The 13,625-nt window shown below is 43.7% G+C and overlaps 1 protein-coding gene and 1 non-coding gene across 2 annotated transcripts in view; one reads left to right on the forward strand and one right to left on the reverse strand.

Moving 5' to 3' along the window:
- The window catches only part of RSRC1 (arginine and serine rich coiled-coil 1), a 382,357-nt gene that overhangs the window by 56,999 nt on the left and 311,733 nt on the right, over nucleotides 1–13,625 (forward strand). The gene's annotated exons all lie outside the window — the stretch shown is intronic.
- Nucleotides 2,138–2,275, reverse strand: LOC114816476. The gene has a single exon (XR_003764257.1). It is a non-coding gene; the product is annotated as a small nucleolar RNA SNORA7 (small nucleolar RNA).

The raw sequence follows: 13,625 nt of genomic DNA on the forward strand, positions 1-13,625 counted from the left end.
ACTATGTGCCAAGCACTATTCTAAGCGCTGGGGGAGATACAGGATCATCAGGTTGTCCCACGTGAGGCTCACAGTCTTCATCCCCATTTTACAGATGCGGTAACTGAGACACCGAGAAGTTAAGTGACTTGCCCAAAGTCACACAACTGACAGGTGGCAGAGCCGGGATTAGAACCCATGACCTCTGACTCCTAAACCCGTGCCCTTTCCACTGAGCCACGCTGCTTACCATTCTAATAATAGATTTTGTTGAGCGCTTACTGTGTGCAAAGCACTATTCTAAGCTCTGGGGGTGGGGGAATACAAAGTGATCAGGTTGTCCCACGTGGGGCTCACAGTCTTAATTTCCATTTTACAGATGAGGCACAGAGAAGTGAAGTGCCTTGCCCAAAGTCACACAACTGGCAAGTGACAGAGCCGAGGTTAGAACCCATGACCTTTGACTCCCAAGCCCGGGATCTTTGTGGTATTTGTTAAGCGCTTACTATGTGCCGAGCACTGTTCTAAGCACTGGGGGGGATACTAGGGGATCGGGTTGGCTCACGTGGGGCTCACAGTCTTCATCCCCATTTTACAGATGAGGTCACTGAGGCACCGAGAAGTTAAGTGACTTGCCCAAAGTCACGCAGCAGTGGAGCCGGGATTAGAACCCGTGACTTCTGACTCCCAAGCCCGGGCTCTTTCCATGAGCCATGCTGCTTGACTTAATGTGTGCATGTTAAATCATTTCAGTCTCCGAACAATCCTTATGGGATACAACTGTGTTTGAGTGTATTTTTGTGTTAGGGAAGCAGCGTGGCTCAGTGGAAAGAGCCTGGGCTTAGGAGTCAGAGGTCATGGGTTCGATTCCCGGCTCTGCCACTTGTCATCTGTGTGACTGTGGGCAAGTCACTTAATTTCTCTGTGCCTCAGTTACCTCATCTGTAAAATGGAGATTAACTGTGAGCCTCAGATGGGACAACCTGATTACCCTGTAGCTACCCCAGCGCTTAGAGCAGTGCTGGGCACATAGTAAGCACTTAACTAATACCAACATTTTATTTGCATCCACATTCATACGACCACCTCTTTCTCTTGAAAACCGTATCCAACCTTGGCTTCACTGACACTGTCCTCTCCTCGCTCTCCTGTTATCTCTCTGGCCATTCATTCTCAGTCCCTCAAGGTTCAGTTCTGGGTCCCCTTCTATTCTCCATCTATACCCACTCCCTTGGAGAACTCATTCGCCCTCACGGCTTCAAACTACCACTTCTAATAATGTTAATAATAATAATAATGTTGGTATTTGTTAAGCGCTTACTATGTGCCGAGCACTGTTCTAAGCGCTGGGGTAGACACAGGGGAATCAGGTTGTCCCACGTGGGGCTCACAGTCTTAATCCCCATTTTACAGATGAGGGAACTGAGGCACAGAGAAGTTAAGTGACTTGCCCACAGTCACACAGCTGACAAGTGGCAGAGCTGGGATTCGAACTCATGAGCCCTGACTCCAAAGCCCGTGCTCTTTCCAATGAGCCACGCTGCTTCTCTAATTTGGGTATTATCACGGATGATACCCAAATCTACATCTCCAGCCCTCATCTATCTCCCTCTCTGCGGTCTCGCATTTCCTCCTGCCTTGAAGACATCTCTACTTGGATGTCCTCCTGTCTCCTCAAACTTAACATGTCCAAAACAGAACTCCTTATGTACCCACCCAAACTCTGCCCTCCCCTCGACTTTCCCATCACTGAAATATTCATTCAATAGTATTTATTGAGCGCTTACTATGTGCAGAGCACTGTACTAAGCGCTTGGAATGAACATGTTGGCAACAGATAGAGACAGTCCCTGCCGTTTGACGGGCTTACAGTGTAATTGGGGGAGAATACAGGGTAATCAGGTTGTCCCACGTGAGGCTCACATTTAATCCCCATTTTACAGATGAGGTCACTGAGGCACAGAGAAGTTAAGTGACTTGCCCAGAGTCACACAGCTGACATGTGACAGAGTCAGGATTCGAACCCATGACCTCTGACTCCCAAGCCCAGGCTCTTGGCACTGAGCCATGCTGCTTCCATCCTTCTTGTCTCACATACCCGTAACCTTGGCCCTCAACTCTCTTCGCTGTCGCTGATGCCCAGCACAGGGAAGTGTTGACCTGTAGCAGATTGCCTTCCACTCGCTAGCCACTGCCCAAGCTAGGAATGGAATGGTTAGGCCTCTGCTTGAATCTCTGTTCCGTAGCCGAGACTGGTAGAGTACCGGAAACTCTCCAGGTATGACCCTGAGAGGGGAATAATAATAGTAATAATAATAATTATTATTGTATAAAGCGCTTACTATATGCCAAGCCCTGCACTGCGTGCTGGGTAGATACAAGATATTCAGGTTGGACACAGGTTGCACAGGTTTAAGTTTGTCTGTGGAAAAACACCTTTCATGAATTTTTCCTAGGGGAGACACTCCAGTCATGAATGAATTGTATATATTGAGTGCTAACTGAGTGCAGAGCACTGTTCTAAGTGCTTGAGAGGGTCCGACACAGTACAGAAGAAGATCCATGGATCCATTTTGCTCTTCTTTGACTTTCCCAGAGCACAGGTCACTACCCCTTGGCAGTGGTTTGTATGGCCCCATGGGAAACTGATCAGACTTCATTGTTGCCGAATTGTACATTCCAAGCACTTAGTACAGTGCTCTGCACATAGTAAGCGCTCAATAAATACTATTGAATGAATAGGCACTGAGTGATCCCCAAGGGTCTTTGCAGCCCCCCCGCAGAACCTTTTCATTCAGAGATAATTTGCGTAAAATTATTGAGTTTTTAGCTTTTTAATTTATTTTGGTTATTCCTTTGATTTCTATCTACTCTTGACTGGCATATTATAATTATAATTATGGTATTTGTTAAGCGCTTACATGTGACAAGCACTGTTCTAAGCTCCAGGGTAGATACGGGGTAATCGGGTTGTCCCACGTGGGGCTCATAGTCTTAATCCTCGTTTTGCAGCTGAAGTGATTGAGGCACAGAGAATAATAATAATAATAATAATAATTATGGTGCTTGTTAAATGCTTACTATGTACCAAGCACTGTTCTAAGCGCTGGGGTAGATACAAGGTAATCAGGTTGTCTCACATGCGGCTCAGTCTTAATCCCCATTTTGCAGATGAGGTGATTGAGGCACAGAGAACAATAATAATAATAATTATGGTATTTGTTAAGCGCTTACTATGTGCAGAGCACTGTTGTAAGCATTGGGGTAGATACAAGGTAATCGGGTTGTCCCATGTGGGGCTCACAGTTGTAATCCCCATTTCACAGATGAAGTAACTGAGGCACAGAGAAGTTAAGTGGTTTGCCCAAGGTCACACAGTAGACAAGTGGCAGAGCCTGGATTAGAACCTAAGTCCTCTGACTCCCAAGCCCACACTCTTTCCACTAAGCCACGCTGCTTTTCAGTTGGTGCTTGATAAATACCATTGTACAGTTTTGATCTATGATCTTATCAGATCTTGTAGTCTAAGCAGAGTAGGTCAGGAGTAAATGAATAAATAATCTTTATGGCATATCCAGGTACTTTAAGAAATAGAAAACAATATCTCTGAACTGAAAATTGTAATTGCTATGAACTATAGTCAGTAATAATAATAATTATAGTAATTGTTTTATTTGTTAAACATGTACTATGTGCCAAACATTTACTGAGTTAGGTACAAGATAATCAGGCCCCATATGGGGCTCACAGTCTAAGTAAGAGGGACAACAGGTATTCAATTCTCATTTTGCCGGTGAGGGAACTGAGACACAGAGAAGTTAAGTGACTTGCTAGAAATCACACAGTAGGCAAGTGGTGGAGCTTAGAACACCAGGTTCTCCGATTCCCAAGCCTGTGTTCTTTCCACTTAGGCCACTCTGCTTCTTGAAATCACCTTCTGGATTTATTAGGACAGTTTTAGGAGCTTTCTGAACTAGGGATGGCAGCACTACTCTAGGAATCATCTAATCAATCAATCATTGGTATTTATTGAGTGCTCACTGTGGGCAGAACACTAGTACTAAGTGCTCAAGAGAGTACAAGAGAAGCAGCATGGCACAGTGGATCGAGCCCGGGCCTGGGACCCAAAAGATCGTGGGTTCTAATCCCGGTTCCATTGCTTGTCCGCTTTGGGACCCTGGGCAAGCCACTTCACTTCCTGCTACTTCATCTGAAAACTAATGTACAGTTAATATTAGTTGTATTCCTCAAACTGCCATTAACTTGCTGTTTAGAAGGCAATTTAACTTCCCTGCACCTTAGTTTCTTAATTTGGCTAAGTGAATAAAATACTCTTTACACCCTGCCTATGTTCCAGAGCCATTGTAGGGATGGTATAAAGTTTGTGTAAGGTACTTTCAGCCCTGTTGAGAAATTAAGGTTTTAAAAGCAATATATTTGATTAAGTATTTTAGAAAAACACCGCCCCCCCCCCCCCCCCAATAACCTACTTGTCTTGGTGGGGTTATCTATTTAAATTCATACTGTTCTATGTCAGAATGCCTCGGGCTCAGCCCTGCAAAAATTTTAGGGTTTACCTGTTGAGAGATCACACGTGCTCTGTGGTTTTGGACTTCTCTCTTCTGGGACAGCTCTTTCTTCCCACATTTTCTTTATTTATGAAAAAAATCAGCTGCTCTGTCTCAAGTGACATTTTGAAGAAGCTGCTCATCCTTGGCCCAGAACAGCATGGCATAGTGGATAGAGCACGGGCCTGGGAATCAGAAAGTCAAGGCTTCTAATCCCCGCTCCACCAATTGTCTGCTGTGTGACCTTGGGCAAGTCTCTTCAGTTCTCTGTGCCTCACTTGCCTCATCTGTAAAATGGAGATTGAAATGGTGAGCCCCAGGTGGGACAGGGACTGTCCAACCAGATTTGCCTATATCCATCATAGTGTTTAGTACAGTGCCTGGCACACAGTAAGCTCTTAACAAATATGACAATTATTATTATTAACTGGGGAAGATGATATAACCGCCTCTGCCCCTCACCACCCAGACAGATCCATCCAGACCCTTTGATGAGGTAATGGGATGTCTAATAGCCCTCACCTTTTCTCCCACTCCAGTCTTCCCCAAAGTGGAAGGTTGGGAAGCTGGTTTGGGGAAGAACTCATCGGCTTTCGAAAACAGCCCCTGGGAGATTACCTGTGTGGGAATTCCCTTTCCTGGCCTGCCCCACTTCACCCCCCCCAATAGTGGCCCACTTCCCCCTTGATAGTGGAGCATATCCTTTTGACAGTTGGGGAAAGTGAGTGTCAGAATGCGAGTGGGAAACACAGAGCAGGACTTGGGCACCCCTGGGACAGGCAGGTGGGAAGCCGGGACAAGCAGACAGTGGATGGAAAGCAAAGCTGAGTGGTATCTGGATTCTCTCTCTCGCTACCCACTTCCCTTCCTGTGACCCACTTGGGTCCCATTTCCCTCCACTTTCTCGACTAAACTCCTCCCCTGCTTTTGAAGATTTGAAACAGAACCATTCTTCATACCATTTACCCCCATCTAAGGCTTCCTTCTCTCTGCCTCCCTGGTTCTGGTCTCAACTCCCTTCCCCTCTCACCATTCCATTCCACCCACCTCTGACATGTTTTCTTTCAGGTATGGAATAAAGTACTCATTCTTAGCCACACTCCGAATCCAGGATTAGCGTTGTCAGTTAAATCGCAGGTATTTGTGTGTGGCAGTAGGCAAATGCAGTCAGACCCTGTTCAGATGATTCTCTCTGTCTGCTTAAAGTTAAATTTCTTTTTCTTCCCTAGATTAGTCATGCACCGTTAAATAGCGTCTTTCGTTTATCCTGAAATGAAGTGATTCATCAGTTCTTTCCACTTTGAAGGGTTAAACTGAGGGATTTTTAAAAAATGGAAATTCCACTAATTAAGGATAGAACAGATTTGAATGTTGTATATTCACTGCTAAGCATTTCTAAAACAAACATGTACTAATGATAACTACCAACTGTCTTTCTTTAATGCAGTTTTTAAAAAATTAATCACTGTAGTTCTATAAGCTTTTATCTCGTCTGTTGCTATCTGTGATAATGAATGGAATGATAGGACAGCTGGTGTTTAAATGCAACTACTCACACGATATTTGATGGGAAGCCTCCATTTTGTATATTTGTGAGTATGAATGAGAAGGCAAAATCTGCCCTGGGAATTCTTTAATGAATATGAGACACATCCTGCCACAGGTAGTTATTAAAATGTCCCCCGAAGTCTTTTAAGATGAATGATTGTGTCTGCTTCTCTGACCTTCCCTGAGGCCTCTTTTTTTTTTTAAAAAAAAAAAGATTCTTCAACACCCCTAGCCATTCAGGCATAAAGGGTAAAATGATCCCCATATTTAAAATAAGTTCCAACTACTACTATTTCAGAGTTGCATTAAGACAGCACCGATCTGTAGAAGCGTTTAAATCAATTTATAAGCACTATCATAAGCATTCTTATCCTTATGAGCTAGAGAAGAGGGAGTATTATGCTTGATTGAGATGGTAGAAAAAGTCTGTCATTCTCAGAGAGAGATAGAGAAGAAAGCATTGCAAGAATTCTGTCTACAAAATCAGGAAAATCCCATCATCTCCTTTGTTCATGGGGCTAAAATACCAGCCAGAACTTTATACATTGAAGAATGCAATCATCAATGAAAAAATCAGTCGTATTTAAAAAGTGCTTATTCTGGGCAAAGCAATGAGTAATTGCTTGGAAAAATACAATAGAGTTGGCAGATGTAATAATATTAATAATGGTATTTGTTTCGCGTTTACTATGTGCCAGGCACTGTTCTAAATGCTGGGGTAGATACAAGGTAATTGGGTTAGACATAGTCCCTAGCCCACTTAGGGCTCCCAGTGTGTATTTTACAGATGAGGTAACTGAAGCATATCCCCATTTTACAGATGATGTAACTGAAGCACATAGAAGTTAAGTGACTTGCCCAAGGTCACACAGCAGACAAGTGACAGACCTGGGATTAGAATCCAGGTCCCTCTGACTCCCAGATCTGGACTCTATCCACTAGGCAACGCTGCTCCCATAATCCATGTCAACAAGGAGCTAACAGTGTAGGGGGGAGACAGACATTAAATTATATATAGGGGAAATAGTAGAGTATAAGAATATATAATAATAATAATCATGGTATTTGTTAAGCGCTTACAATGTGCCAAGGCACTTTACTAACCACTGGGGTGGATACAAGCAATTCACGTTGGACATAATCCCAGTCCCACGTAGGGCTCACAGTCTCAATCCCCATTTTACAGATGAGGAAACTGAGGCATAGAAAAGTGAAGTGACCTGCTCAAGGTCACACAGCAGACAAGTGGCTGACTCGGGATTAGAACCCATGGCCTTCTGACTCCCAGGCCCAAGCTCCATCCATTACGTAGTGCTGCTTCTCATAGAATTTGAGTTTTGTTTTTTAGTATCAGAGAATTAAAGGGAGAATGCCTATTTCTATGGTGAGGTTAATAAGAGATGGTCTTCGAAAGGTCTCAGAATTCCTTTGGTAGATTGCAAAACATTTAAGTAGGAGCCACTTTAAATCAATCAATCAATGGAATTTATAGAGTGCTTGGTGAAGTACAGTAGAGCTAGTGCACAAGATCTCATTGCCTGTCAATAGCAAGAATCATTATGGCAGATAATTGTGGTGGGAAATATTTGGAACAACTTTAAAGGGCTGTATTTCTTTAGTTTGTTTTTCAGAGGGCAGGAAAGAGGAGTGCGAGTGGCATATTAAAGGACTAGGACTAGAAGATCCTACATAAAGTTCCAACTATTGGGGTGAGACTGGTTGCTAAAAAGCTTCTTGAGAAGCAGCGTGGCTGAGTGGAAAGATCCCAGGCTTGGGAGTGGACTCTAATCCTGGCTCCGCCACTTGTCAGCTGGGTGACTTTGGGCAAGTCACTTCACTTCTCTGTGCCTCGGTTACCTCATCTGGAAAATGGGGATGAAGACTGTGAGCCCCATGTGGGACAACCTGATTACCTTGTATCCCTCCCAGCGCTTAGAACAGTGTTTGGTACATAGTAAGCGCTTAACAAATGCCATCATCATTATTATTATTATTAAAAAAAGGTACCTAAAGTTATGAGTTGGAACCAATGTTTCTCATAAGGGATATTTACCTGAACCAAGTGCGGACAGTATGGCCTAGTGGATAGAGTAAGGGCTTGGTGGTCAGAAGTACCTGGGTTCACTTAGCTCATATGTAAAATGCCGCTCCACCACTTGTCTGCTGTGTGTCCTTGGGCAAGTCACTTAACTTTTCTGTGACAGTTGCCTCATCTGTAAAATGGGGGTTAAGACTGTGAGCCCTGTGTGGGACAGGGACTATGTCTAATCCAATTAGCTTGTATCTACCCCAGAACTTAGTACAATGCCTGGCACATAGTAAACGCTTAACAAATACCACAGTTATCATTATTTATTATTATATCTACTTTTACCCAAATTACCCACTTTTAGTCCTTTTCTCCTCCAAATCCAGCGACCCACTGTCCTCTGGGCAGTACAGAGAGGAGGGAAGCAGCGTGGCTTGGTGGGAAGAGCATGGGCTTGAGAGTCCGAGGTCGTGGGTCTGAATGCCGGCTCTGCCACTTGTCAGCTGTGTGACTTTGGGCAAGTCACTTCACTTCTCTGGTCCTTAGTTAACTCATCTGTATAATGGGGATTAAGACTGGAAGCCCCACGTGGGACAACCTGATAACCTTGTATATACCCCAGCGCTTAGAACGGTGCTTGGCACAGAGTAAGCACTTAACAAATACCATTATTATTATTATTGTTGTTATTACAGCATATCCCATTTACAGTTGGGGTCCTGGTGATCTCTGATGATTCCTCAGGATCTATTAACTCCCTGGCTGCCAGCCTCTCCCTCACTGCCCCGCTAGCCTTCTTTAAATTCTCCTCTACCTTCACGGCTTTAAAGGTTGTTTCTTCATTTCCCTTCTAAGTGCTTCTACACCTACAAAGCTGGTGCGGGACAGAGGCTGGTGCTAACATATAAACTCCCTCTAGACTGTAAACTCCTCCCTCTAGTTTGTAGGCTCCTTGTGGGCAAGGAACATGTCTACCAGCTCTGTTAGCGCTAGTGATATAGCGCTTTGCACGTAGTAAGTGCTCAAAAAAGTACGATTGATTGATGTAGAAGCCAAAACAGGCTATAAATCCAGAAACATCATCAGTCAAGGAGTGCCTGGGCTCATAACAGATTTTGATGGGCAACTGAGAACGAGGAAGGGGAGAAATGAAGGTCCTGCCAACTGTTTGCTGCCAACTTTTTAGAATTTCTGCTACCAGTGATCTGCTTTACCCACAGGACTAAATTACCAGAAACTTAGACACTGAAGAGGGTGCAACCATCAGTTAAAAAATCAGTGGTATTTATTGAGCACTTGCTGTGTACTGAGCATTGTACTGGACGCTTGGTAGAGCACAACAAAGTCAGGGGCAGCATATGGGCTGGGGAAAGTGAGAAGCCTGGATGATCTTGGCATTTCCTCTTTCTTCCCCCCAACTGATTGGTGGTATCTGTGGCTTCCTAAGGGATGGTGGACTCTTCGCTGAGGTGGCCCACGGTTAGCTGTCACATTGCCCAATGGATAGAGTAGCCATAACCAGAGAATTTTGGCCCACACACTTCATTTCTTAAGCCAACCTTCTCACAGTGCCTTATTCTTGTCTCTCCTGATGCTGATCTCTTGCTCATATGTTCTCCAATCAGTCAATCAGTGGTATTTATTGAGCATTTACTGTGTGTAGAACACCGTACTATGCACTTGGGAGGGTGTAAATTAGTATAATTAGTATAAATTCGTATAAAGGAGAAAATTAGACTCTGAGCCCATTGTGGTCAGGGTTTGTCTCTAATTTTTGCTGAATTATATCCCCCAAGCACTTAGTACAGTGCTCTGCACACAGTAAGTGCTCAATAAATATGATCGAATGAATGAGTGAATGAATAGAATACAATGGAGTTGGTATAAATGTTCCCTGCCCTAAAGGTTCTAATTCCAGCTCTGCCACTCATCTGCCGTGTGACCTTGGGTAGTCGCTTCACTTCTCTGTGCCGGGGTTACTTCATCTGTAAAATGAGGATTGAGACTGTGAGCCCCATGTGGGACAAGGACTGTGTCCAAACTAATTTGCTTGTAGCTACCCCAGTGCTTGTAAGCACTTGACAAATACCAAATAACTATTATTATTATTGTTAAGGAGCTTATAGTCTAGAAGGGCAGATGGTTAATAAATAAATTATGGATATATACATAAGTGCGTGTGAGTCTTAGGGTGGGGTGAATTTCAAGTGCTTAAGGGTTCAAATCCCCATGCATAGGTGACACAGAAGGGAGAGCGATGAGGTAGAGATATGGGTTTAGTTGGGGAAGGGCTCTTGGAAGAGGTGTGATTTTAAAAAAGGCTTTGAATCAGTCCATCAGTTGTATTTATTGAGTGCTTACTGCGTGCAGAGCATGGTATTAAGGACTCGGTAGAGTACAATATAGCAGATTTGACAGACGCGCTCCCTGCCCACAGTTAACTTACGGTCTAGAGGATGAGAGGGGAGAGAGGTGGTCTGCCTTCTATGAAGTGGGGAGAGAGTTCCAAGCTAGAGGGAGGATACGGGTAAGGGGTCGATGACAAGATAGATGAAATTGAGTTACAGCAAGTAAATTGGCATTAGAAGAGCAAAGTCTGTGGGCTGGATTGAAGAAGGAAATTCGCAAGGAAAGGTAGGAAGGGGAGAGCTGATTGAGTTGTTTAAAGTCTATGGTAAGGAGCTTCTCTTTGATGTAGACGTGGGTGGGCAACAATTGGAGGTTTTTGAGAAGTGGGGAGATGTGGATGGAATGTATTTTTAGGAAAATGATCCGGCAGCAGAGTGAAGTATGGACTACAGTGAGGACTCTCTCCCCCTTCACATTAAGTAGACCACTGCTCTTTCCATCTGCAAAGTCTTTCTGAAATTCAATCTGCAGAGGCCTTCCCCAATTTAACTTCTAATCTCCCCACTTTTATTTCTCTCCAACTACCTTTTTCTTTTCTCCACCCCATCCTCGAGTCACTTATGTGCATATCTTTATACTCCATCACTTTGTCCTATCTATATTTTTATGTCTGATTCCTCCACTAGGTTACAGGCTCCTTAAGGAAAGGGATCATTGCTACTAATTCTTTTATACTCTCAGAAGAGGCTAGGATAGTGTTCGGCACACATTAGATGCTCAAAAAATACTATAAATTGATTTACTTTACCTGGATATCAAAAGTCAATGTACTCCTTGGATTTTAGGAACGGTTTAATGTCAAAATAAAAGGCTGACACAGATCTGAAAATGTTGGATATTTTCCTCTATACTTCCTTCCCAGTTTATAAAACACAAATAATATTTTGTGCTTGGAAGAATTTTGGCTGAAAATACAAGCATTAATCAACCGGTGATATTTTTTGAGTGCCTACCGTGTACAGAGAACTGTGCTGAGCATTTGGGCTTAGTACAGTAGAGGAGGTAAATGTGATCCCTGCCCATAAGAACCTTAGTGTCTACAGACACCAGAAAAAAGGATCTCTTTAAAGGCAATCACTGAAAGTGGCAATCTGGGCTGTGCATTTGGATGACAGGGAGGGAGAAAGGGTGAAGAAAGAAATTTGGTTTTTAATGCTGTTTCCCCAGTTCAGTCCAGAGGATAATCATGTTCTGCAAGATGTGCAGTGATTGGTGGCCAGGAATGTGGATGCAGGGGGTCTATTGAGTGAAGTAATGGAAAGCTTTCCATGATAAAGAAAACTACTGGTAGAAGAGAAGTCAATCTCCCCACCAAGGGCAAGCGTTCACGACAAGAACTACTTCAGCAGCAGGAGGAGAGGACCAGCAGCAAGGGGTTTAAAAAAATCCATAAATTGAGTCCTCAGTAAATACGATTGAATGAATTGAATGAATGAATATTCAGCATCCTTAAGGGCTGAACACCTGCTCAGAAACAATATTTGGTACCCATACTTAATGATAATAATTATGGTATTTGTTAAGCGCTTACTATGTTCCAGGCACTGTACTAAGCGCTGGGGTGGATGCAAGCAAATTGGGTTGGACACAGTCCCCGTCCCACGTGGAGCTCAAAGTCTCAGGATCTAATGATCAGCCACCCAAGCCCATCCCCCAAAATTCACCACCTGGCCCAAATATTGTTTGCCACCGTGGGCCCTGGATATCGGTGAATTGGGCCAGGCAAAGCCACGTTTTTGGTGGATTGAGGGCTGGGTGGGAGTTGTGGGGAGGTCCGGGATAGGCTAGGTGGTCAGGGAGCAGGATGGTATAGGCATTAACCTATTCAGGTGTGTACGTTACATCTTTACATCAATACTAGGTCATGCTAATGCTAATAATATTAATGGTATTTAAGTGTCTACTATTTGCCAAGCTCTGTACCAAGCACAGGGTCAGGTTCAAGACAGGACAGATACAACCTCCGTTCCACATGGAGGTCCACAATGTACATATGAGGGAGATCAAGTATTAAGTGCCCACTTTCTAGGTAAGGAAACCGAGGTACAAAGAAGCCAAGTGACCTGCCTGAGGTCATACAGCAGCAATTTGCTGCAGATTTCAAGTTGAGAGATGTTTCAGGCCCCCCTCCTTTTTCCCCACCATATGTGCCCTCCGTACTGCCACACCTATGCACTTTGATACTCACCCCCCTTCCCCACAGCACACTTTTATATGTATATCCGTACACTCTGCCGTTGCCCCTGATTGTAATTAATTTTAATGTTTTAATGTAAGCTCCTCATGGGCAAGGATCATGTTTAGCAACTATTGTATTCTCCCAAGTACTTAATACAGTGGTCTGCACACAGCAAATGCCCAATAAATACTATTGATTGATTTTGATTGATTGATCACCCAGAAACTGTTATGTTTCTGACCTGGGTATGGAGGAACTTGCATAAGACATGCAAATGATTGTGAATCACTTTGTATATTCGGCCCATCATAGCTGAACACAATAGCAAATTTTTATTGGCAATGTAGAACCTAATGCTGTGGCAGAATTCATCTGTTAAGGTAGTATATACTATTCAGCAATCAAACAGTGTTATTTATTGAGCGTCTACTATGTGTAGAGTACTATACTAAGCACTTGGGAGAGTACAGAACAACAGAGATGGTAGATGGGTTCCCTACCCACAAAGAGCTTACAGTCTAGAAGTGGGGAGAGACATTAAAATAAACTGTGGGTACGTATGTGTTGTGGGGCTGAGAGTGGAGTGAATATCAAGTGCATAAAAGGTACATATCCAAGTAAATAATAATAGTAATGATGATATTTGTTAGATGCTCACTATGTGCCAAGCACTGTTCTAAGCAGTGGGGTGGATACAAGGTAATCAGGTTGGATGTGTCCTTGTCCCACATGGGGATCACAGTCTCAATCCCCATTTTATAGATGAGGTAACTGAGACACAGAGAAGTTAAGTGACTTGCCCAGTGTCACACAGCAGACGGGCGGTGGCACCAGGATTAGAACCCACGTCCTCTGCTTCCCAAGTGCTCTTGCCACTAGACCATGCTACTTCCATGATACAGGTGACGCAGAA

Source organism: Ornithorhynchus anatinus, chromosome 1, assembly GCF_004115215.2.
Source record: "Ornithorhynchus anatinus isolate Pmale09 chromosome 1, mOrnAna1.pri.v4, whole genome shotgun sequence".
NCBI classification, from domain to species: Eukaryota; Metazoa; Chordata; class Mammalia; order Monotremata; family Ornithorhynchidae; genus Ornithorhynchus; species Ornithorhynchus anatinus.